We start from the raw sequence: 23,679 nt of genomic DNA, 5'->3' as shown, positions 1-23,679 counted from the left end.
ACTTTGTATACCATTTTCGTTTTCTCATACGGGCTTCTGTGAAAGATTGTTCCAGTACAGTACACGTACTCACATTTCAATGAACACAAAAATAGAAAGGCTTCAGAAAAAAATATATACAGACAATGTTTTAGCCATTGAAGGTTTTTACAACAAAAAAAACACAAGTAGAATTACAGTACAGTCAACTCAAAAATAATTACAGTAAAATGACAGTACAATGGTAAACCAAAAATTATATTGTAAGAGATGGTGTGGATGGTTTATGGATCCCGCCTTCTGTTAGGGTCTGGCCACATCACAAGCAATGTCATCCCTGGCTAGGCAACCGGGAAAATATCGCCTTGCCTTACCTCAATGTCTCCACATGCCTCTTCCATTGCTTGCAGAAGAGGCAGGCGGACATGTGGTTGGTGATCATACACTTTCCAACGCCAAGTCTGAAAAATTATTTCTCAATCGGATTGAGAATTGGGGAGTAGTAAGAGGGCAAGTATACAACTGTGAAGTTATTATGGTTGGTGAACCAGTCCCTGATCAGAGCAGCCTGGAAACTAACATTATCCCAGATGACAACAAACCGGGGCTGCTCTGGTCCGTCCTGTGTAACTGCATTTAAGTAGTGCATCCAGAAATATGATTGTGTGCAGTATTATAGGGACCGAGGGTGGCATGGTGATCGAGAACATGCAGACTAATGGCGGCACACAAGGTGATATTTCCCCCACGCTGCCCCAAGACATTCACAACGGCTCTTTGTCCAATAACATTTCGGCCCCGACGCCTGGTTTTAGCTAGATTGAAACCAGCTTCATCGATGAAAATGATCTCATGACTCTGTGCAGCTGCATCAAAGTCCAGGAGTCTCTGTGACAGGAAATTCATTCACTGTACCGTGAATATGGTGGAACTCAAAACACAGGACTACAATGTTTACGTTTTCACACACGGATGGGGGGGGGGTCGGTTTGGTCAGACACATTCAGTCAAAACTACAAGCTACAGGCAAGGCAGGTGCACACACAGACACCTGTCTAGGTCATATACTGCTTTGTCTGTGTCCTATTGGCACTGCATAGATACATTCAATCTACTGCCATTACTGTATTACAGTATAGAACAGTGACACTTACTTGCACATAGTCGTAGTGAAGTTCTTTGACTCTAACGCTGTTCCTCTCAAATGAAACCCTGTACAGCCGCTTCATCGTAAGCAGCAGAGTGTCGACATACTGACACAGTTGATATTATGGAATGTTGTGTGATTTGCTCTTGTACTTGTGCCCTATTGTAGTCAACTGTGTGTATAGTGTTTAAAAAAAGTGTGATATAGAATTGAAAACTGAGTGTAAAGCAGGAATTGTGCTTACAATTTTCTCAGACTTGATTTAGGGATTTGGGACATGAGTTTCAGGTTTTGGTGATTGCGTTTCAAGTTCCAATGTTAGTGTGTAAACAATTGGGAAAAACTGTAAGAAGCTGATGAAACAGCATGATCATTACACAGGTGCACCTTGTGCTAGGGACAATGCAGGGCCACTCTAAAATGTTTTGGCACACAATGCAACAAGATGTCTCAAGTTTTGAGGGACCATGTAATTGAATATCCACCAGAGCAGTTGCCAGAGATATGAATGTTATTTTCTCTACCATAATCTGTCTCCAACTTAATTGTAGAAAATTTGGCAGGCCTCAGAACCATAGACCATGTGTATGGCGTAGTGTGGGCGAGCGGTTTGCTGATGTCAACGTTGTGAACAGAGTGGCCCATGGTGGTGGTGGGGTTATGGTATGGGCATGCGTAAGCAATTGCATTTTATCGATGGCAATTTGAATGCACAGAGATACCGTGATGGCCCATTGTTGTGCCATTCATCCTTCAGCTTTTATAATTCAGCATGGCCCCATGTCACAAGTATCTGCATACAATTCCTGGAAGCTGAACATTTCATAGTTCTTCCATGGCCTGCATACGCACCAGACATTTCACCAATTGTGTGTGTTTGGGATGCTTTGGATCTACGTGTACCTTGAGGAGTGTGACAACATTTCACAGGCCACAATCAACTGCCCGATCGACTCTATCCAAAGGAGATGTGTCGCACTGCATGAGGCAAATGGTGGTCACACAAATTACTGACTGGCTTTCTGATCCATGCCCCTATCTTTTTTTTAAGGGGAGAGAGAGTGAATTACCTGCATATGTGTTCCCAGTCATGTGAAATCCATAGATTAGGGCCTAATTCATTTATTTCAATTGACTGATTTCCTTATATGAACTGTAACTCAGTAAAATCTTGTAAATTGATGCATGTTGCATTTATATTTTTGTTCAGTATAGTAAAAATCTTCCATCATACAACAGTTCAAGTCCCTCTTGAATGACTCAGTAAAGTTGTTAGAATAGAATAACCACAACTTTCAGACTCATATTACAAGCATGCATTATCCTCCATTGGCCAGTATGAGGTGTTCATTTGAATAGGTCTGGTAGTGAGAGACAACAGAGGGGTTTTGTCAACCAGCTGACCTTTGAAGTACACATGAAGGACAGGGAGGGAGAGGGGGTGGAAGGAAAACTTGGGCCAAGGTCAAGAAAGCTAATTTGTTTCCTCTGTCCCCTGCAGTCCCTAAGAGACAGACCACACGCTGCCCATACAAGTGTGTCTTTATTGTTAGAAAAAAGCATGGCACGAGGGTGGCGTCATTAGCTAGTGCATAGTAAATATACTTTTATCTAATAGAAATAGAGGGCTGATCACTAACACGTTAATACCGCATTAAGAAATTGTCAACGTCTTTCCTGGCTAGTTATGTTTGTCAGTGGCACTGAAACACAATACATTTGCTAATGTACAGATGGATGTCGAACCAGTCAAAAAACAATCTGCAAACCTCAGACTGTCTGACCTACTGTTACTATGTAAAATATCCAGTAGATTGGAAAATTATTATGCAATTACAGGCCAGTTCCCTTACTTTGGCTGCTCAGAATCTGACTGACGGAGCTGTTTGAGAGAGAGAGAGAGAGAGAGAGAGAGAGAGAGAGAGAGAGAGAGAGAGAGAGAGAGAGAGAGAGAGAGAGAGGGAGAGAGAAAGACAGGCAGACAGAACTTCCTGAGACATGATTTCCTCCATGACTAACCACATTCCCATAAGACACTGCCTGCTTGAAGGGATTGTTTTTAATACCTCATATCTAGGATCATACTGTATGTGGTAGTGTAAGAAAGTCATTGGTTGTTCAATCAAACCTTCAGTTGCTGACATAGTAACCTACCGTTGGCTACTTCAGACAGTTGAAGACAAAGAGGAAGTTATTCCTTATGGTTGCCACCTTTACGGTACACATGGCGCCACAGCAAAGCAGTGGATAAATCAAAGCCTGTACATTACTGTATCGCCTAAAGTGGGGAAAAAAGCATTATATATTTAGGAGAGACATTTAAATTGCCATCCCCTCAGGTTTGACAAAGACCAGGCCCTATAATTCACTGTACATTGCAATAGTTGATGACACTTGTTTTGGAAATTAAATTAACCATTTGTGAGCACATTTACTTTGGCAAATACAGCACCAAAACACATCACCAGTCATAAGCACGAGATATGTCCGATAGGAGTGCAACTGTAGAACCATTTTCTAGACTTGTTAATATATTCATTGCATCAGACCTCTACAACCAGTGGAGACAATGGGAATTTTAACATTGATTTCATATTTTATAGAAATAACAAATTATTTCATCCATTTATCTGACATAAAAATACTAATGACAAGTCATCCGAGTCAGAAAAATATAGATAAATAAATAGAAGTTACATAAAACATTTTTAGATTTTTAATTAGCACCTGTGAGCTGTTTCCCATTAACACTGTGCACATTAAAAATATCTCTGCTTTTCTAATTAAGTAAAGTGGAAACAGATGAGATCGCCTCTTTGAACAAAGGTCAACTATTGTGTCTCGGCTCGTTCCTCTGTTTGTTTATTTGCCTAACACTATAGTAGTGTCTGCGACTTCCTCGACCGAATGTCACTCCAGAATGGGTGTTTGTTTTGGAAAACCCTTTTTCTCCTCTCCCTCTTGTCTTCATCGTCTACTTTCTCCCCTCTTTCCTCGAATGTGATCGATAGATAAAGACCGTTGCTTGTCTCTCAGAACAGTTTTGTTGTGATTATACCATATTCAGTTAAAATATCCTGTTTAATGATATACTGTATTTATACACATTTATGGCAAATAGATTTAGTTAATATAAGTTATAATGACAAGTCAAATGGCAGATTAAAGCTGGACTGATGAAAGATGAGCATCAATCAAAAGGTCCCTGGAGACTCTGAAAGACATGACATGGTTGTCAAGGAGAGAGGGGAAGTGCAGCGACTCACTGCCCTAGCCTTCCATTGATTGGTCTTTCATAACCATTAGTCCTGCTTTCAGAGCCCATCTAACGAATGGCCAGTCTATCGATGTGATTTAAGACCTGACTCATTTCTCAGAAAAAAAACTAATTAAAGAAAAACATTGCTATGAATTGTGTAACGGAGTTTAAATGTGTGAGCAATGCATGCATTTCGATCATGAGAGAATTTAATTTGAATCTCCACTTTCAATCAATCTGCTGTTGCATTCGTCTCAGACTTTGATAAGGAAATATTCATTTTTCACCTTCTGCTGTTTGCAATTAAACATAGGTATTGAGTTAGTTTTTACTAACAGCCATTATTTATTGTAGAAATTTAAATATTGCACACTGACTAAACAGGTAATTTCATATAATGCTATGGCTTTTTTCTAAACTGTAAATTCAGAGTAAAGTTTGGCCAATGCTTCCACCCTGGATTCTCCTAAGTGAGAGGATCTAGCTGGCACACAGTGGTATGACCACCACCATCACATTCTTTTCATCTTGCCCCCCCCCCTCTTCTCTCTAAAAATCTGTGAGTTACGCATGAGAAAGAGCTGAGAAAGGGGGCCAGACGGGAAGGAAAGAACGACAGAATTTAATAAAGTTCAACAAGGCAGAAAGGATTGCACCAGAAGTGAATAGCAATTCTGTTTTTTTCTTTACAACTTCTGCCTTCTTAAACATTTTTACACCCCAACCTTTTATCTGTGTCTGCATGCATTGTGAGAGAAATTTAGGGATGGAGAGAAAGAAGAGAGGGAGAGACCCTCATTCCGTTTTTATTTGAATGTTGATTGAGGATGGTCACCATCTGTGCAAACTGTCCAATTCCTCTACTCTCTCCCTGTGGCGTCTTCACATCTGAAGTCATAAATATTGGAGGAAGCCTCACTTCTGAGATAATCCAGAGAATATAATTTATATTGTTTCTGCTTTTTTCCCACTGAATTCCTTTCCCTATGCCTTATTTGTTTCTTTACAGTTGAAGTCGGAAGTTTACATACACCTTAGCCAAATAGATTTAAACTCAGTTTTTCACAAATCCTGACATTTAATCCTTGTCACGGGTGTCGTTGGAAGTAGACCAAGGTGTAGCGTGGTGAGCGTACATTTTATTTTATTTAAATAAAATGTCACCAACAAAACAAGAAATAACAAAACAACCGTGAAGCTTAACAGGGCTAAGTGCCACAAACAAAGTTAACTACCCACACTGAAAGGAGGGGAAAAGGGCTACCTAAGTATGATTCCCAATCAGAGACAACGATAGAGAGCTGTCCCTGATTGAGAACCATACCCGGCCAACACATAGAAACACAAATCACAGAAATAAAGGACATAGAATGCCCACCCAAATCACACCCTGACCAAACCAAAAATAGATTAAAAAAGTATCTCTAAGGTCAGGGCGTGACAATCCTAGTAAAAAATCCCTGTCTAGGTCAGTTAGGATCACCACTTTATTTTAAGAATGTGAAATGAGAGAGTAATTTATTTAAGCTTTTATATCTTTCATCACATTCCCAGTGGGTCAGAAGTTTACATACACTCAATTAGTATTTGGTAGCATTGCCTTTAATTTGTTTAACTTGGGTCAAACGTTCTGGGTAGCCTTCCACAAGCTTCCCACAATAAATTGAGTTAATTTTGGCCAATTCCTCCTGACAGAGCTGACGTAACTGAGTCAGGTTTGTAGGCCTCCTTGCTCGCACACACTTTTTAAGTTCCGCCCACAGATTTGCTATGGGATTGAGGTCAAGGCTTTGTGATGGCCACTCCAATACCTTGACTTTGTTGTCCTTAAGACATTTTGCCACAACTTTGGAAGTATGCTCGGGGTCGTTGTCTATTTGGAAGACCCATTTGCGACCAAGCTTGAACTTTCTGACTGATGTCTTGAGATACTGCTTCAATATATCCACATAATTTTCGTCCCTCATGATGCCATCTATTTTGTGAACTGCACCAGTCCATCCTGCAGCAAAGCACCCCCACAACATGATGCTGCCACCCCCGTGCTTCATGGTTGGGATGGTGTTCTTCGGCTTGCAAGCCTCCCCCTTTTTCCTCCAAACATAACGATGGTCATTATTGGCAAACAGTTCTATTTTTGTTTCATCAGACCAGAGGACATTTCTCCAAAAAGTACCATCTTTGTCCCCATGTGAAGTTGCAAACCGTAGTCTGGCTTTTTTATGGCGGTTTTGGAGAAGTGGCTTCTTCCTTGCTGAGGGGCCTTTAAGGTTATGTGGATATACGTAGATACTTTTGTACTTGTTTCCTCCAGCATCTTCACAAGGTCCTTTGCTGTTGTTTTGGAATTGATTTGAATACCACGTTGAACGTGGTACCTTCAGACGTTTGGAAATTGCTCCCAAGGATGAACCAAACTTGTAGATGTCTACAATTTTTTCTGAGGTCTTGGCTGATTTCTTTTGTTTTTCCCATGATGTCAAGCAAAGATGCACTGAGTTTGAAGGTAGGCCTTGAAATACATCCACAGGTACACTTCCAATTGACTCAAATGATGTCAATTAGACCATCAGAAGCTTCTAAAGCCATGACATCATTTTACAGGCTATTTAAAGGCACAGTCAACTTAGTGTATGTAAACTTCTAACCCACTGGAATTGTGATACAGTGAATTATAAGTTAAATAATCTGTCTGTAAACAATTTTTGAAAAATGTACTTGTGTCATGCTCAAAGTAGATCTCGTAACCGACTTGTCAAGACATTTGTGCAGTGGTTGAAAAACGAGCCATTATGACTCCAATCTACGTGTATGTAAACTTCCGACTTCAGCTGTACGTCTCTTTTTTTCTCACTTCGACAAAAACATTTAGGCCTATTTGCTATTGATCATGTTTTTAAAATAATTGCTTTTGGGGCCTTTTCCCTATTCAGTATTTACTATGGCATCTGGTCCTTTTGTTTTACTTGTTTGGTGTCATAAATCTGACCTCTTTATTCCTCCCTACACTTATGTGTTGTGCCTGCTGTAGTGGGTTTCAATAGTAAGTACCAAAGCTTCCACCTAGTGAATTGCATTGTTTTTAGTGATAGAGAGGCATTTTTAAAATGGAAGAATGTTATTATGTCAATAACCCCCTTCCGGTCCTACCATAAGAAATAAGCTAGTGGCTCTGTGCCAGTAATACATTTATGAATAAAAGTGCCTTCTTCAGCACAGTAGGGATGCCCATTACAAGTGAGCATGAGGAAAATAATTGTGATTTGCAGGGAAAATACACTTCAGAATGGGGATCCTGCTGAGGAATTGTTCGGAGAGCTGTAATTTTCCACTAAAAAGTGACACATGCTCACAGGCTCATCCACACAAAGTGTTTCTGTGTGTCCATTTAAAATATATATTTTTTAGTTGTAGTACATCACTGAATTCGTTAGATTGATATTTCATTCCAAATTCCTCTTATCCACCCAAATACATACAGAACCTGTTGATATGTGGTGTTTGTTAGCTTGCTACGGTGGTTCATATACCATATTTCTTGTAGAAAAGGCAAGCTTCTCTTAACATTAACCAACTGTTTATATGGTAGCCATTATAGCCATGGTTCTTGATAAACTCTAAACAGGTTTTGTAGAGACAGACAGAGGGGTAATGTCTTCCTAAAGCAACTCCTAAATTGCATTAACATGAGTATGACCCGTTCACACAGCACCTGTTCTTTCCATTCCATGAAAGATACAAATGCAAATGTCCTCTGGAAACGTGATATCTCTCAGTTTTCAATTCATGATTTTTGCACAACGTCGTCTGTTCCACATTACTGCCATCTGATAACAGCGCCACTCACCTAGAAACACCTTTTAAGGGTCATAACTTTTCGTAGATATGCCGTCCGGTATAGGTGATGCTCCTGTTTTACCCCCTTCAGATTGCGCTTGTGTTTACACACAAAAAAATGGAACAGTGGATGGAAAGAGGAGTGTAGAACAAACGCCCAAAGACCTCAAATGACCTTATTGAAACACTTAGGGAAAGATTACACCTGACAAATATACTGGTGTTACGTTGCTCAGGCTCCTCCCTCTATGGACCAATGAATAAGTCCTGTATTTAACTGAACTTTTATACATTTAAGGAGGGAGGATAATATATAGACTAAGAGATAGTGAGATGGCCATCCTTTGGTGTTTTAGCCCAGTAATAAAATGTCTAGACACCAATTAACATCAATTTCCCTCAAGAAATTTGTGTCATCAGTGTGAGAGATTTTCTCGGCACTCTGGGTACCAGTTTAAATATATCCTCTTATCAATCAATGCTTTCTTCCTCCTCTATTTTAATTGAACTTTGTTTCCATTTGTCAAGACCTTTCTTCTGGAAAACATGTCTCCTTGTCCTCACTGTAAAAGCCAGACCAGATCAATCAGTCAAACTTTGTTTCCTCCTTATGTCCTTTCACATCCTGCGGTTCGACTCACGCTAGAGCCCTTTCAAATGCAGTGTCACCCAGCAGTCCCCTGTCCCTGTGACATTAGACTGGCCCATTGGTTGTCTCATAACGATACAAAACAAACTGTTTTATTAGGTATGCACATAAAATGTGTGTAGCTTCAACCAAACAGCGGTATTCTAAGGACATGGAACCTACATGAACATCAACGTCTCTGCGTCACTGTGGTGACTAATTACTCAGGCATCATGTTAAAGTATTCTAATTGGAAACACAAAGGTACCCATGTCAGAGAGGAAACCTAAAAGCAGGGAAAGAAGCAGTTGGCAGTGTGATGACAGTGCAATGAGAAGGAGTCTTGTTCTTCACAGAAGAGAAACATCTACTATACCTGAGGTGATTTTAACCATTTAGGACATGCCAACAGACATGCTCATCTGGATATCTATCTTACGGACTGGTGATGGTGGTATGTGAACTTGGCAGTTAAGAAAGCATGTTTTAGCCATGTTTTCTTAACTGATAAATATAACTCAGCAGCTTATTTGGGCTCAATCCATCTACCGTCTGATGTCTTTATTTATTTTCAATATATCTTTTTTAAATTTCTTGTTTCATTTTTTTGTGCCTTTTTTGGGTGAATTGGCACCTGATTTGGAACGAGGTTCATGCAGAGCGTCCCCATCCATCACTACAACTGCGTTTCCAAGGTGATGTTATTGAGATTGTAAATAAGAAGAGGCAGACATCACACAACCTGAAGGATATGGGACACAGACAGCAAGCGTATAATTACAGCTGTATCGTACGAAGTGTGTTCTTGCCAACCATAACCTTTCATTGTCACCTACCACAGCAGTTTGTATTTTCTTCTTCCATTTTCTTTTATGTATACATAAAAGTAGATGTTATTGACTGTTTGCTGAAATCTGGGAAAATACAATTTCAATGAGGTCCACAATTGTATTTTATGTATTTGATTATTTTTAAGTACATGTCTCCAAAACGCCTAGACCTACAGTATTCAGATTATTTTTAAAGATGTTTGTCTTAGACCATACCTGATTGCATTTATTTGATAAGATTGACAGATTCTTCCATTTCCCCTTTTTTTCCCACCTCTTTAAATAAAATGTTTACCTTTATTTAACTAGGCAAGTCAGTTCAGAAAAAAAATCTTATTTACAAGGCCTGTCTATGACAGGGACGATACAATAACGTATAACATGTTGTGCAAAGTGAGGTCTTTTACGACCAGATCAACATTATAATATGTTATTATCTCAATGTTTGATCGACACAACAGTATTTCCGAGATAAAGGGAATGCCAGGCAGTTTCATCAGCACTATTACTATTCTGTTCCCAGGATAGATAACAATTCAAAACGGAATTAAAAGGATGAACTATCTTCCTTTATGTGCAATTTGTGAAAACATTACCATGTTTCTCTCTTAATATCACAGGGATGACGCAAGTTAAGTTGAGTGCTATAAGTTGGCGGACCTTTGAACGCAGCAGTTTTAAAGTCTCAATTCTGTGGTCAATTTGACTAATGTTAAGATATGTGAACTATTCTCAGCATTTATTTTCACAATATTTGACATCGTTCAGCTACATAATTTAAATCTAGCATTCATTTGCACGAGACAAGGTCCTCTGGATAAATAGTCCATTCTCTAGTATCATATGGTGTCACTGGTGCCAATGACATCTATAGTGCCACCAATTGTTCTGGTGCAGTCATCTAAGGTTGCAGTGACTTTATATTCACACAGCTTGTAAGGACATACATAAAGTTTACATACCAAATTTCATGGCCCCATGTCCATCGGTTAAGTTCTTATAGTCCTGGTGTAATATAATGTAGTGTGGCTGACATTAAATGCAGCAAGTAATCATTATCATATTCATTAGAGGCTAATTCATTGAGTCTCTATACCAAATCTGGATTAAATCAGATTTATTGTTCATGAGAAGATTTTTTAGAATATCTGCTAACGTGCGTCTATAGGTACAGTGCTGGAACATACAACATCTGGAGTGAATCTGACATATGGTTTATAAGGAGAAGATGATTGCAGATGATTTTGAGCATTAGCATTACATATCCAAAGATTTAGTTTTTAATAGTCACCTTGTTTATTGAGATGTCAATACCAAATTAAGTGTGGTTCATCTTAAGGACATCTATGATAGCGATGACATGTTTCAAGATGATAGACCCATGTGGAGTGGATTTAGAGTGGTTTAAATGGACACGTAAAATCTAAAATTTTCTTTGATCTTTTGACCAATCCCTTAGCTTCTCTCAAACTAAGTTAAGACATGTACCATGGGCCTACATTCCAAAGTTGGTGTCATTTGGTCCAATGGTTTATGGAAGAATAGGTATTTGTTTGAATATTTTACCATATTAGCATTGGTGATAATATGCATCTACTTGTATAGTGTGGCCATCTTTGAATGCATCAATGTCATTTTATCAAACTCTTTAGGGACTATAGTCCAAAGATTTGGAGTGAATCTGAACACCTAATGAGTTATAAAAAAAATGTGCTAGTTTGTAAATTATAATTGTTACAACTTATAAATATTGTATTAGGATAAATGAACAAGGTATTGTTCTTGACCTCCTTTTCATTACTTAAGAGTGTACATGTTCATGATAAATAAATACATTCAAATTTGAAATATCCATGAAGAACATTGGAAGATTCATTTATTGTCCAATGTCCATGAATGTAGAACAAAAATGTTCCTTCTGCTTTGCCCCAACCCTTTAAAAAGACACCAAAAACTCCATAAAAAAACAACACACGGGTCCAGTATCCACATCAAAAACATTTCTGGTTGCATACAGGCTCTTTTTCTAGCTGTGGAATGTCATGTGAAAGCATCTGCTATGCTTCTGAGCTTCCGTTTGCTTGGTCATTATGGGAAATTACAGGTTTAAAATGTTGAAGTTCATTTTCGGGCAGGTGATGATTCCGATGCAGTTGGAAAGGATATTTATTCATATATATATTTGTATACTTTGTTCCATTCGACTGTCATGCAGGCGTTCATGGTTATACAGGGACACAGAGGAAGGTAGTATGGTTTCGACATGGAGATATCATCAAACTTACAGTATGTATATAAATATAATACATCCCCCTCTTATGTATTACTTATAACTTCCCTATATAATTTTGTATCCTAAAATCAGTCTTCTTTCACTAGATTCTCCCTTTGCTCTCCATTTGTTTGTGTAGGTCCGCTCTCAACGAACTATTGTCTCCCCCAAAGAAAGTGAGAGGGAGAAGGAATGACACACCGAGAGAGGAAAAGAGGTGAGAGGTTAAAAGACAGTTAAAACAGTTAGTTGTATGTATGAGTTTCAGGTCCAGCTCCAGGAAATGATGCATTGGTGTGATCGAGACTGTGAGAATGCCACTTATGTCACCCCTCACAGCCTCTCAGTGGCATGGCAAGCTGCCCCGGTTGTCATGGGAATGTGTGATTCAGGAGGCACATTAGTCAAAGGGGTTTACGTTTCTCTTTTTCTTTCTTCTTCACATTTTCAAAAGGACACGTCACCCCTTGTAAATTAGGAAAGGAAGCCAATTAATGACGTTCGATATCTCAGTGCGCAGATCATGGGACATGTCTCGTTAAGATAACAGTTTTACGAGTGAGGAGAAAGAGGAATGCTGTGTTGGTTTGGTTTGATGTGTATTGTGTACTTATTTGTGTTCGGTAGCAAATTAGACACACGGTCAGTCTGAAGCAGCGTTGTGCCGACTGTAGGAGGACAGTAACACAATAGAGTGCATCTGACCATAAAGCAACTCTTTCAATATGCATGGAAATTGGAGACGTCACACAATGTCAAAATGTAAATGTTTGAGGCAGCGTTATGTTTCCTACACTACCCACTAGGCACAGATGTCAGTTCAATGTCTATTTTTGATTCACAGTTAGTTGCGTTTTCACCATGTCATTGGATTTAGGTTCAAAGTTGGGTAAAAAAAAGGGGGCACAAACTGAGTTGTGACATTTGACCTGTAAAAATCTATGGAAAATGTCTGAGCATTTGGAAAAGATATTTAGAGTAAACATTTCATATTATTGATCATTCAGAAAGTTGGGCATTAAAAATGATTCAGTCTCATGCCCAGGGAAATATCCAGAGAGAAGGAGAGCGAGAGAGAGTAGATTGATGAGGGGGTGACAGAGTGACATTGCATTCTGGGAACTGTGACCATAAAACTCTGTTGTGATTCTGAACAGCATTACAATGACCCACTGTCTGACCATCACAAGCTAGGAGGTCATCTGCCTAGCATCCTGGTTAATGTACAGTGATTACGCTTTCGCTAAAGGGAAATTGTTAGATATTACTGCATGGTTGGAAGCACAAGCATTTCGCTACACTCGCATTAACATCTGCTAACCATGTGTATGTGACCAGTAAAATTGGATTTTAATCTATACATGTAAAAAACTAAATTATGCTACAATAATTAACTATGACAAACCAAAAACAGTGATAAACCAAATGAAAAATAAATACAAAATTGGACATTTCTCACGCTCCTTCAGCCGTATCCTGCTATGATTCCATTCGAGCAGATCTGTCAAACCACTGTCTCTGCAGTATTAAAAAACAAATAAACACTCTTCTTTTTTTCGGCCTTGGTGAACCAGCTGTGCTGTGAATGCAACTAAACTCAGCTCTCAGCACCCTCGCGGAATCCCGGTGTGTATTTGCTTACTTCTCTCTGGTGTGTCTGGAGCTGTGTGTGTGCGTCTGTTTCTGTATGTGAGGTATTCTTCTGTGGGGTGTGTGAGACAGAGTAAGCAATGTTTTGGTGGATAATCTCACATCAGTTTTATATGATAAATATGCTTGTTGACAACATTACATGATGTAGGGGGAAAAGATGCTTGCTTGTATTGGTCGACATAATTCAACCTGCTCTCACTCCTGGTGTCATCAGTGGAAAACATATGACAAGAGTATGCTAATTATAACAGGAGCAGTATGCATGTGTGTGTCATATAGTTGAATAGAGAAGTAAACTAGGACTACCAGCTTGTATAAAAGCTCTCCCCCTGTCAGTGGAGCCGAAACCAGCAGGGACACATGAACACTAGCTATGGCCTACCTACCGATCACGCCTGTTGGGCTTGTCATCTCCCTTGTGGCAATTTGGATTCTCAAATTTGAGGTTAATTAATCAAAAATGATTTCTTTTCTCATTAGGTATGCAGTTGGTTTGCAGTCTGCAAAATCAATGTTTTACAGATGTTTTCCTGGCTTTTGTTTTTCGAGACGGCGCTGATTTTTATTGGGTATGGATTTAAGAGGGTGCTGAGGGAATCTCGCTGGCGTCTGAGCTAACCCAGAACAAATACGCACACGCGTGCACACACACATACACACACTGAGCTTTCACTGACAAGTCATGCGTTCATTACGGTAAGGACAGATGTGCCGTCCTTACTGTAACCCTAATCTCTACACTAAAAAGGTTAATCAAAACAATGGCTTTGTGTCATGATTATTTATTTGTGTCTGTCAATAACAGTGTATCGTAATCTTACTAACATACAATAACTGTATGTTTTTTTTCCAGAACCGTCTTCGAATTAGGGACATTTTACGTTACTTGTTGCTCGCCGGCTTAGAGTTATGATTCTACGACCCATTTATATTCTGCAATATGCTCTATATGTATCCTAAAATACAGTATTTTGCCTCTCATCCTGCTGGTACGAAGCTGATCTGGTTATTCTGTTTCTTTTCGATCACAGCCAAATCTATTGGGGTTGAACCACCACACACACTCTGGGTAGCACTCTTAAATCACATAACAGCTTCTGGTTCAAGTTCCTGTTGGTTGTAAACAAACTTAATGTTGCATTTCCTGTCGTCTAGACACAAGAACAAAAATGGCCAGTGCCAGAAAGGGGAGCACTTGTGGTTCCTGAGGAGTGGTTGGCACAGCTCAGCACCAAACTCCGGCCTCCTGAGAGAGAGAGAGAGAGAGAGAGAGAGAGAGAGAGAGAGAGAGAGAGAGAGAGAGAGACTCTATAGCTAAACTCAAAACGTTGTCAGATATGTTCTGGTAATTATATGAGCTGGCTAGCCATCTAGATAATAATGGAACTGACAGTACTTTAACTACGTTGCAGATATGAAAAGAACAGACAATCATAACATCAGTCAAAGATATCAAATGAATTCCCAGTTTGTGTTTTAAAAATAGGTTCTATTGACAAAAGAAATCCATGACGTACACTAAGGCAAAATTGATGGGTGCAGTTCAATGCATGATTAATATAATTCACCAATACATTTCTTGGTAGTCCAAAAGACATTGCTATCAGGTTTTAAATCAAAGCTGGCCTGGTACATTGTTTGCCACCTCCACCAATTTGATGCACTGTTTCAGTGACTCAATATTTTGAACAAAAACGGATGATTGTAACAAAGAATGGGAATTTCTATACAATCAAACTAGCCAGGGAAATTATCACAAGTCAATCATAACATGGGGTAATAGGCTAGCGCATGTGTCAAACACAAGGCATGACAGATTTCTATCCAGGCCGTTCAAATGATTTGACAAGCCAAATCGTTTGGCCCCCTACCATACCACCCGCACTGTGCGGCACTACAAGTCACAGCAAGCACTGCCAACGTGCTGCCCGCCAAACAGCAGTGCATTGCCATACACACACACACACAACCCTCCTCCCAGAGCCACACACATGAGCCGGCCAGTGTGCTGCATTATATCATCACTAATCGCACAGACCGAAAGTTTAAAGTGTTGTAGGCTAAATAGGACAATAGGCAACAGGACACACACAAGCAAGTCAACAGTTATCTACTTTATGAAATTACAGCCTGATGCACTGGAATCGGTGAATTTAACTTCAATTGCGCTGCTTTTGTGTCCCGTTTACAGCTCGCAGCGAAGGGAAAGTGTATGGACATGCCACAGTCCTAGCTAGGCTACTAAAATGTTGCAGTCTGGCGTTGGTTTTTAAACCTTGACCATGAATAATCCAAACAAACTAAACCTGCATCAAAACACCATGCAAAGGACAAACATGTAGGCACAATTGAGCAGTCGCCTAGACTGGCTACTCAACTACATTACAATACATTGATTGCACCATACAGCAGTGCTGCATTCATTATTTATTGAGCAAGCTAAAAACTCGGAGTCTAATGTTAGCTAGCTGCTAGGAGGATGTCATGTCCTTGGAGGAGTGGGTGAGTGACCAACTTTTCCCCCCTCATTGTTTTCGGTGGCTACAGCTAGAGATGTAGGTGTCATTTGGTTAGATTGCAAAAAAAAAAGTGAATCGCTATGCGGAACTTGAACGACTGTTATTCATAGTTTGCAAATCTCTTGACGTCGATCAAATGGGCGGGTAGGCAGGCAAGGTCCCATTGAGTTGTCAAAACGTGGGTTAGGACAGAAGGATGAGCAGGCTACTATTATTTTTGGGGCTTTTGGCGAATGCTCTTTAATGATCTGAAGTTGCGCTGTTACTACTACATGTAAACACATAGTATCATGACACAAGGCGAGACCCAGATGCAAACACAGGAGGCAGATTGTTTGAGTCTTACAATATGTATTAATCCAATAGGGTAAGGCAAGAGAATGGTTGTGGACCGGCCAAAAGGTCAAAAGTTACTGAAGGGCAGGCAGGATGATAAGGCAGGAGAGAATGTAGACCAGAGTCAGGCAGGGGTCAAAACCAGGAGGACTATCAACAAGAGAAGGGCAAAGGGAGTAGGGGAAAAACACTTGACTAACATACAAGACAAACTGGCACAGAGAGACAGGAAACACAGGGATAAATACACTGGGGAAAATAAGCGACACCTGGAGGGGGTGGAGACAATCACGGGAATGACACACAGTCCAGTTCAAAGTGAATGATGGCAGGCCCGTGGGGTAAATAGCTTATTTGCTTGTAGGCCTACTGTAGCGCTGATTGGCTATGGCGCACCGGTCTGCATAGACTCCAGTCCTGGACAAGACAGATGTTTTTATTAGGTTGTTATGTACTGCAGTGCCTATTAATTGTCCAAACGCACGGCCGCTTTCTTACTCTATATTGCTATAGAATTTTCACAAGTGCCTTACTATACATCACTCCCAAACATTCTTTGAGTTTATGAAAATGCTTGTCAGAAAATATATATTTTTTGTTATATTCTTCCTGGGGGTGTATATGATCAGATTTAAATAAGATTTCATGTTGCTAAAATGCTGTCAGTTTCACTTTAACTAACAAGCTAACAACAAACCAAAACAATGTCTGGAAAGTTGCCTGGCTTGCTAGATTTAGTTGCCTGGCTTTATTTATCCTAAATACATTTTTAAACAGATGCTTTTTTTGTTGCTGCAAAAATAATAGAGCAGGTAACAAAGATATTTGGACCAAGCTGCTGCATGCAAGCTGCACGTTTTGTTTATACTTTTTCATAATAACAAGGACAAGTTTGATGTCAGAGAACAACAATAGAATGTTCATGATTTAATACGTGCCAATGCCGATAAGATGAAAGGTGACATTTTATGAGGGGTTGGTGGGACTTTTAAACATATTGTCACGCCCTGACCGTAGATTGCTTTGCATATTTCTATTTTTTGTTTGGTCAGGGTGTGATGTGGGAGGGCATTCTATGTTTGTATGTCTAGGTGTTGTATTTCTATGTTTTGGTCGGGTATGGTTCTCAATCAGGGACAGCTGTCTTTCGTTGTCTCTGATTGAGAACCATACTTAGGTAGCCTGTTTTTCCACTGTTAGTTGTGGATGGTTATTTGCTGTTTAGTGTTTGTTGCACCTGTCAGAACTGTTTCGGCTATTCTTTTGTCATTTTGTATTCAGTGTTCAGTCAGAATAAATAATATGAACACGTACCAAGCTGCACCTTGTTCTTCACCTTCTTCTAATGAATGCCGTTACACATATATTGGAAATCAAGACTAGGTTGGTTGGTGGAAATAAACATATAGGCTTTATTGCCAGCAATACCTTTCAGATATAAAGAAAAGTCTGCAAAAAGTTGGCAGAAAAATGTCTTCATTTGAAAGGCGTATAATTGGTCTTTTGACCAACCAGATCTGATGTGAGAAGGTCCAATGTAATCAGTCAAAAGACCAATTAGTGGAAAAAATATCAGGATTGAGCTGCCTGTTTTAAACGCAGCCTTAAGGTGCGTTCCTCTTCCCAGGTGTTGCTGGTGCCTGCCAGATCTTACAATGCCTGGATAAGGATTTCACCTATCAGCGAGTCATATCATATGTTATAGCAGTCTGTCAGTCAATGACACAGTAGATGAAGTGGCACGCAACCTTTGGTTGATGCACTCAACATTCTGAGCAGGGGAACACGACCTTAGGATTTGTCACCACTAGGGCATATGATTGATCTGTGTGACTAAGGCCTACCCACCAGGCAAAGGCTAAACATCACATTTTGGCTGAGCTTTCAAATAGAAATGTATCATGTACATGTCACGTTCGTTGTATGAATCTGACCAAGGTGCAGCGTGGTATGAAACTAACAAAACGAACTAAACGTGAAAAAGAAAGAATACTGAAACAAACTAACAAAACGAACGGAATGTGAAGCCATACGAATAGTGCAGACAGGCAACTAAACTTAGAATAAGATCCCACAAAACACAAAGGGGAAGTGGCTGCCTAAATATGATCCCCAATCAGAGACAAGAATAAACAGCTGTCTCTGATTGAGAACCATATCAGGCCAACATAGAAATACAAAAACCCCTAGACCTACAACAACCCTAGACATACAAAAACCCTAGACAATACAAAAAGTAGCATACCCACCTTAGTCACACCCTGACCTAACCAAAATATAAAGAAAACAGAGATATCTTAGGTCAGGGCGTGACAGTATATTGAAATATTATATTGATAGAATGTAAATTCAACATTTCACTTTTGGACCAGATCCAAACCATTCCCGGACAATCACTTCTTCAATCCGGTGCTTTGTCAGACTGAATATTAATTTAGAAACTTGAGATATTTTAAATATCTTCATTACTTTAAGGGCAAATGAGCTTGTTTTGGTTCAGAGTAACTGTTCAAATTAAATTGCCATATAAAACATTTCCTCTCTGTCCAAACCATCTGTTTTTAGAATTGTTCTTGCACTGTTGGTGTTTACACATTCCCCCTGTTTGAATTGCATAGCCTTGTGGTTCGTTCATGTGTGTGTGTTTGTGTGTGTGTGTGTGTGTGTGTGTGTGTGTGTGTGTGTGTGTGTGTGTGTGTGTGTGTGTGTGTGTGTGTGTGTGTGTGTGTGTGTGTGTGTGTGTGTGTGTGTGTATGTGTGTGTGTCTACTTTCTCTGTCCGTTCCGCTCAGCTACACAGGAAAAAGAATATGAAGCAGAGGAGCCAAGGAGCCCAAACAGAAATTATTATTGATTTAATCACATAATCAGCCGCAAACACTTCAGGCCAAGATAGCAAATCCATAATAGCCTCCCCACATAACCACCCTTACAAATTTACCATCAAACCCCTCTGCGCGCGGATAGCAAACAGAGGAGCCAAGGGTCACCTTCAGTTGCCGGCAAAATATTGACGTTCCTAATGCTTAAATATGTTTTTGAGTTAAGCGTTATCAATCACCGATAAGGGCCAGGCGTCTGTAAAACATAACTCTATTGGAAGAAGGATTACACAAATGCTTTTCTTCTCATAATCTAAGCACATCTATCAGAGGAAAGGGGGAGCATGACATCAATTGTGTTGGAGACAGACATGTCCCTTTGTGGCAGATTCAGCCATCTGGGGGAGAGACAGCAATATCCACCCCCCCTTCTTTAATTCACAAATGCTTATGCTTTTTGCTCTCAGAACACAAACAGACCAATCAATATATGTGTGTGTGTGAACCTACACCAGTACAAAACATTATTAACACCTGCTCGTCCATGACAGACTGAACAGGTGAGAGCTATGATCCCTTGTTAAATCTACTTCAGTGTGGATGATGGGGAGGAGACGGGTTAAAAAAGGATATGTACGCTTTGAGACAATTGATACATGGATTGTGAGTGAGCCATTTAGAGGGTGAATGGGCAAGACAAAAAATGTGCCTTTTGAATGGGATATGGTGGTATGTGTCACCGGTTTGTGTCAAGAACTGCAACGCAGTGTACCAAGAATGGTCCACCCCTGAAAGGGCATCCAGCCAACTTGACACAACTGTGGGAAGCATTGGAGTCTACATGGGCCAGCATCCCTGTGGAACACTTTTGACACCTTGTAGAGTCCATGCCCCGGGTGGGTGCAACTCAACATTAGGAAGGTGTTCCTATTGTTTGGCGTACTCAGTGTATATTACAATTCTAAAGGTAATATATTAGCATCACAAAGGCATTTTCAGCGTGAGCAGTGAAACTTAATATATAATACAAATAAATAACAAAATTGCACTTGAGTCTTTGTTAGATTAGTGTATAGGAAAAATGTTATTTTCAATAATATACAAGGTGACAAAATCATTTCCACTGGAATAAGCTGGTTTTTAAATGAATAAAAACCTAAATACTTAATGTCTTTATTCCTCATAATGTGAAAGCATATCAACAAAACCCTCAGAAAGCCGACTTCAGGGGTTTCAGAAGTTTCATTTATGACCTTGAAAGCAGGTGCAAGGTAAAATTGTGTGCTTAACTCTTTACAGAAGGTTTTCATTTAGAGACTCGGAAGCAGGTGCATGACACAGTAAGCTGCTCTCTGACCCATGAAAGAAACCCTGAATGGCATTAGCTCTATTGGCACAGTGTTCAATCTCAGGTCTGAGAAAGATAACGATCATAGCAGAGTTATACAGTAAGTAAAACGCCGCAAAGTGAGACCCAAGATGCAGACACGGGATGCAGATGGTTCGAGTCTTTAACATTATTCAATCCAAAAGGGGTAGGCAAGAGAATGGTCGTGGACAGGCAAAAGGTCAAAAACAGTTCAGAGTCCAGGAGGTACAGTATTGCAGGCAGGCACAGAGTCCAGAAAACAGCCAAGGGTCAAAACCAGGAGGACTAGCAAAAGAGAATAGAAAAGGCAGGAGCACGGGAGAAACATTCTGGTTGACTTGGAACAACACAAGACAAACTGGCACTGGCAGACAGAAAATAGGTATAAGTTCTCAGGGGATAATGGGGAAGATGGGTGACACCTGGAGGGGGTGGAGACAAGCACAAGGACAGGTGAAACAGATCAGGGTGTGACAGTAAGACCAATACAGGAAATGTACCTTCGATTTGTCAAAACCAGACCTTTCTGAATTGGTTGGAATGTGTTTCACCATACATTCACTATTGTAAACTGCCTTAATAATACAAGAGGTTGTCAAGTTTTACACAGTAATGGAAAAAGGAAAGGATGACCATCTCATTTCACACGGATATTGAAAAATGAATCAGATGCAGTTTGCAACTTGGCTTCGACGCCTAGCTATGCATCCATTCAATTGCCCATCCCTGTCCATCTTGCCTTGAGCTACGCAAGCCTAATTGTTTACCAAAGGGTTGCGGCTCATTTGCTCCTGGAGATTGGGCCTAATTAACACTAAGTTGTCTGAACACGGAGGAGCGCTGTCCACTCCACTTTAATCTAATCTGTAGTCTTTCAAAAAAAATAATGAGATCATTTACACCTCATTAACGAGGGAATGTAATGTCTGGGCATTCATCATAATGATTGCTTATCATTTCACTTTGCAATATTATCTCCTCTAATGAAACTGTTCACACAACTGCCAAGAGTGTCTTAATTGGTCGTGTGAAATCACGGAGCACCAGGCAGCTTGCCGCTACGTGTGTGAAGTTCTAATTTGCAAAGGGGGGAGGGGTTCAGGGGGTGGCAGTGGATGACAACACTCACATTCAATGTGTGCATAAATACTCTCACACCCGTAGATAGTGAAGTATAGGCCTGCAGAGAACACAGAATCAAATAAACAGGTTTGGTTAATTGTTCAGTGAAATTCATCGGAATCACTGTGGTGAAGATGACACCGATGCTGAAGTTAAAAGCCTTGTTTAGAAAACACAAATACCTTATAATTAGGTCACAGCAACGGTGAGCATTGACATGTCCTCTCCTGTGGACTTACAATGGTAGTTCCAAACTATCTTGCTGGGCCTGGGTCTGTCCATCATACTCCTAATGTTTAGCTGTGGTGCTCCTCCCTGTCAGTTGTCTCCTAGCAGGTCTAGGACCAGGGTTGAATGTGATTAGCCTGGTGGACATGGCTTTCACACTGATCCCAGCTTTGCTCTCCCAACGCGAAGCATGACAGGAAAAACATTCTGCCAATATTCCACTTTTGCATGATGTACACTCATATTATCCCATTGCCCAGCCACCAAGAACCCTCATTTCCTTGGTAGAGTTCTTTAATAGTGGATGAAAGGCATCCTAGCCAGGCTGTGGTCCACCTAAGATAGTCCATGCTTGACTAGGGAGAGGGATGCAGCACTCTGCTCACTACCCTGGCTCTGCTGGCTTAGAGGAGCTTAGACGGAGATATCATTTTGCGCTCTCGCCCCGGTCAGAGTGGTTAGGCGTTAATTGTGGCCCCTGGTCTGTGAGTGGAGCAAAAGTATGTGTAACTGAGGAGCAAAGACTTCCCTAAATTGAAATCTGAGCAGCGTGTCTGAGAGCCAGGTCTATTTTCACACCACTGTGCAGTTTTGAGACGCACTAATAAATCGGCACTTTATTTTTAATCAGCCATTGAAAATATTTGAATTTGACGTTTTTTTTTACTGCAGTCCCCTGAGCCCTATGCACTCCTCTCTCAACCTTTGTAGTTTCTCTCTGAGTATCACTCACTATCTGTTATCCTTCCCTATCCCTCTACTCTTTATTTTGCTCATAGTCAAATCCACAACGACTTTCTCTGTAGATGTCTTTTAAACCTATTCTTACACTTACTCTCTCCCTGACTTTTTTTGTGCTGTTGTTATTTTCTATTCCATCATCTGTATTCTTCCCTTTCTCCTCCGTTCCCCCTCTCTTTCTCGCACCACAGAAGCCGACTCATAACCCTTTCCAGCGTTATTAAATACCCCTCTTAGCGTCTCCTCTGCGGAGGCAAACGGCCGCCCTGCCTGCCATAACCATGTGCTGATATGATTCATTCAGTCCCAGCGGAGCGGTCTAATGAACAGAGATGTATGCTCAGTCGCCTTGTACATGTAACCTCAGCGTGTTCCGAGGGGCATCCGCTGCTGTAATATGATAAGTGCCCTGTCGATAGGCTGTATGATATGCTAATCATACTAACACACAGAGCCCGGGGCGCTCTAGCGTTTATTTATGAAGGCTTGACCTGAGGGAGAGTAATAATCGGCTTTTCTCTGAACTCTCTAACCCAGAGAGCCAAGGGAACCGCCAATCACACACATCTGAGTCGTAGAATTCCCCCACCACTCTCCCCGCGAACGAAATGGCAGATTTATGCAAACATCCCAGTGTGTACATTTTCCCTCACTCCTGTTTTTTCACAGGGGCACAATGTCGACAGTGGAATTATTAAACTACACTGATGGAAACATGCATTGATCTGCTATATTGCATGTACTGTCTAGCAACCTCACATATCTCTTTGGCCGGATGTTTTGTGTTTATATACTGTATATTCATGTGTAACTACACCTATAGAAAAAGGGTTCTTTGGCTGTCCCCATTAGAGAACCCTTTTTGGCTCCTGTTAAAACCCTTTTAGGTTCCATGTAAAACCATCTGTGGAAAGGGTTCTACATGGTACCAAAATGGT

General features: G+C 40.4%; 1 long non-coding RNA gene across 1 annotated transcript in view; it reads left to right on the top strand.

Annotated features, from left to right (window-relative positions):
• LOC135522461 (uncharacterized) overlaps positions 1–23,679 on the top strand; it is a 79,480-nt gene that overhangs the window by 43,674 nt on the left and 12,127 nt on the right. The window contains exon 2 of the long non-coding RNA XR_010452683.1: positions 12,092–12,169. This is a non-coding gene — a long non-coding RNA (uncharacterized LOC135522461). The remainder of the gene's footprint in view (positions 1–12,091; positions 12,170–23,679) is intronic.

Source organism: Oncorhynchus masou, chromosome 30 (assembly GCF_036934945.1).
Source record: "Oncorhynchus masou masou isolate Uvic2021 chromosome 30, UVic_Omas_1.1, whole genome shotgun sequence".
Lineage (NCBI taxonomy): Eukaryota > Metazoa > Chordata > Actinopteri > Salmoniformes > Salmonidae > Oncorhynchus > Oncorhynchus masou.
The sequence above is the reverse complement of the archived record's forward strand: the minus strand, read 5'-3'. Positions and strand labels throughout refer to the sequence as shown.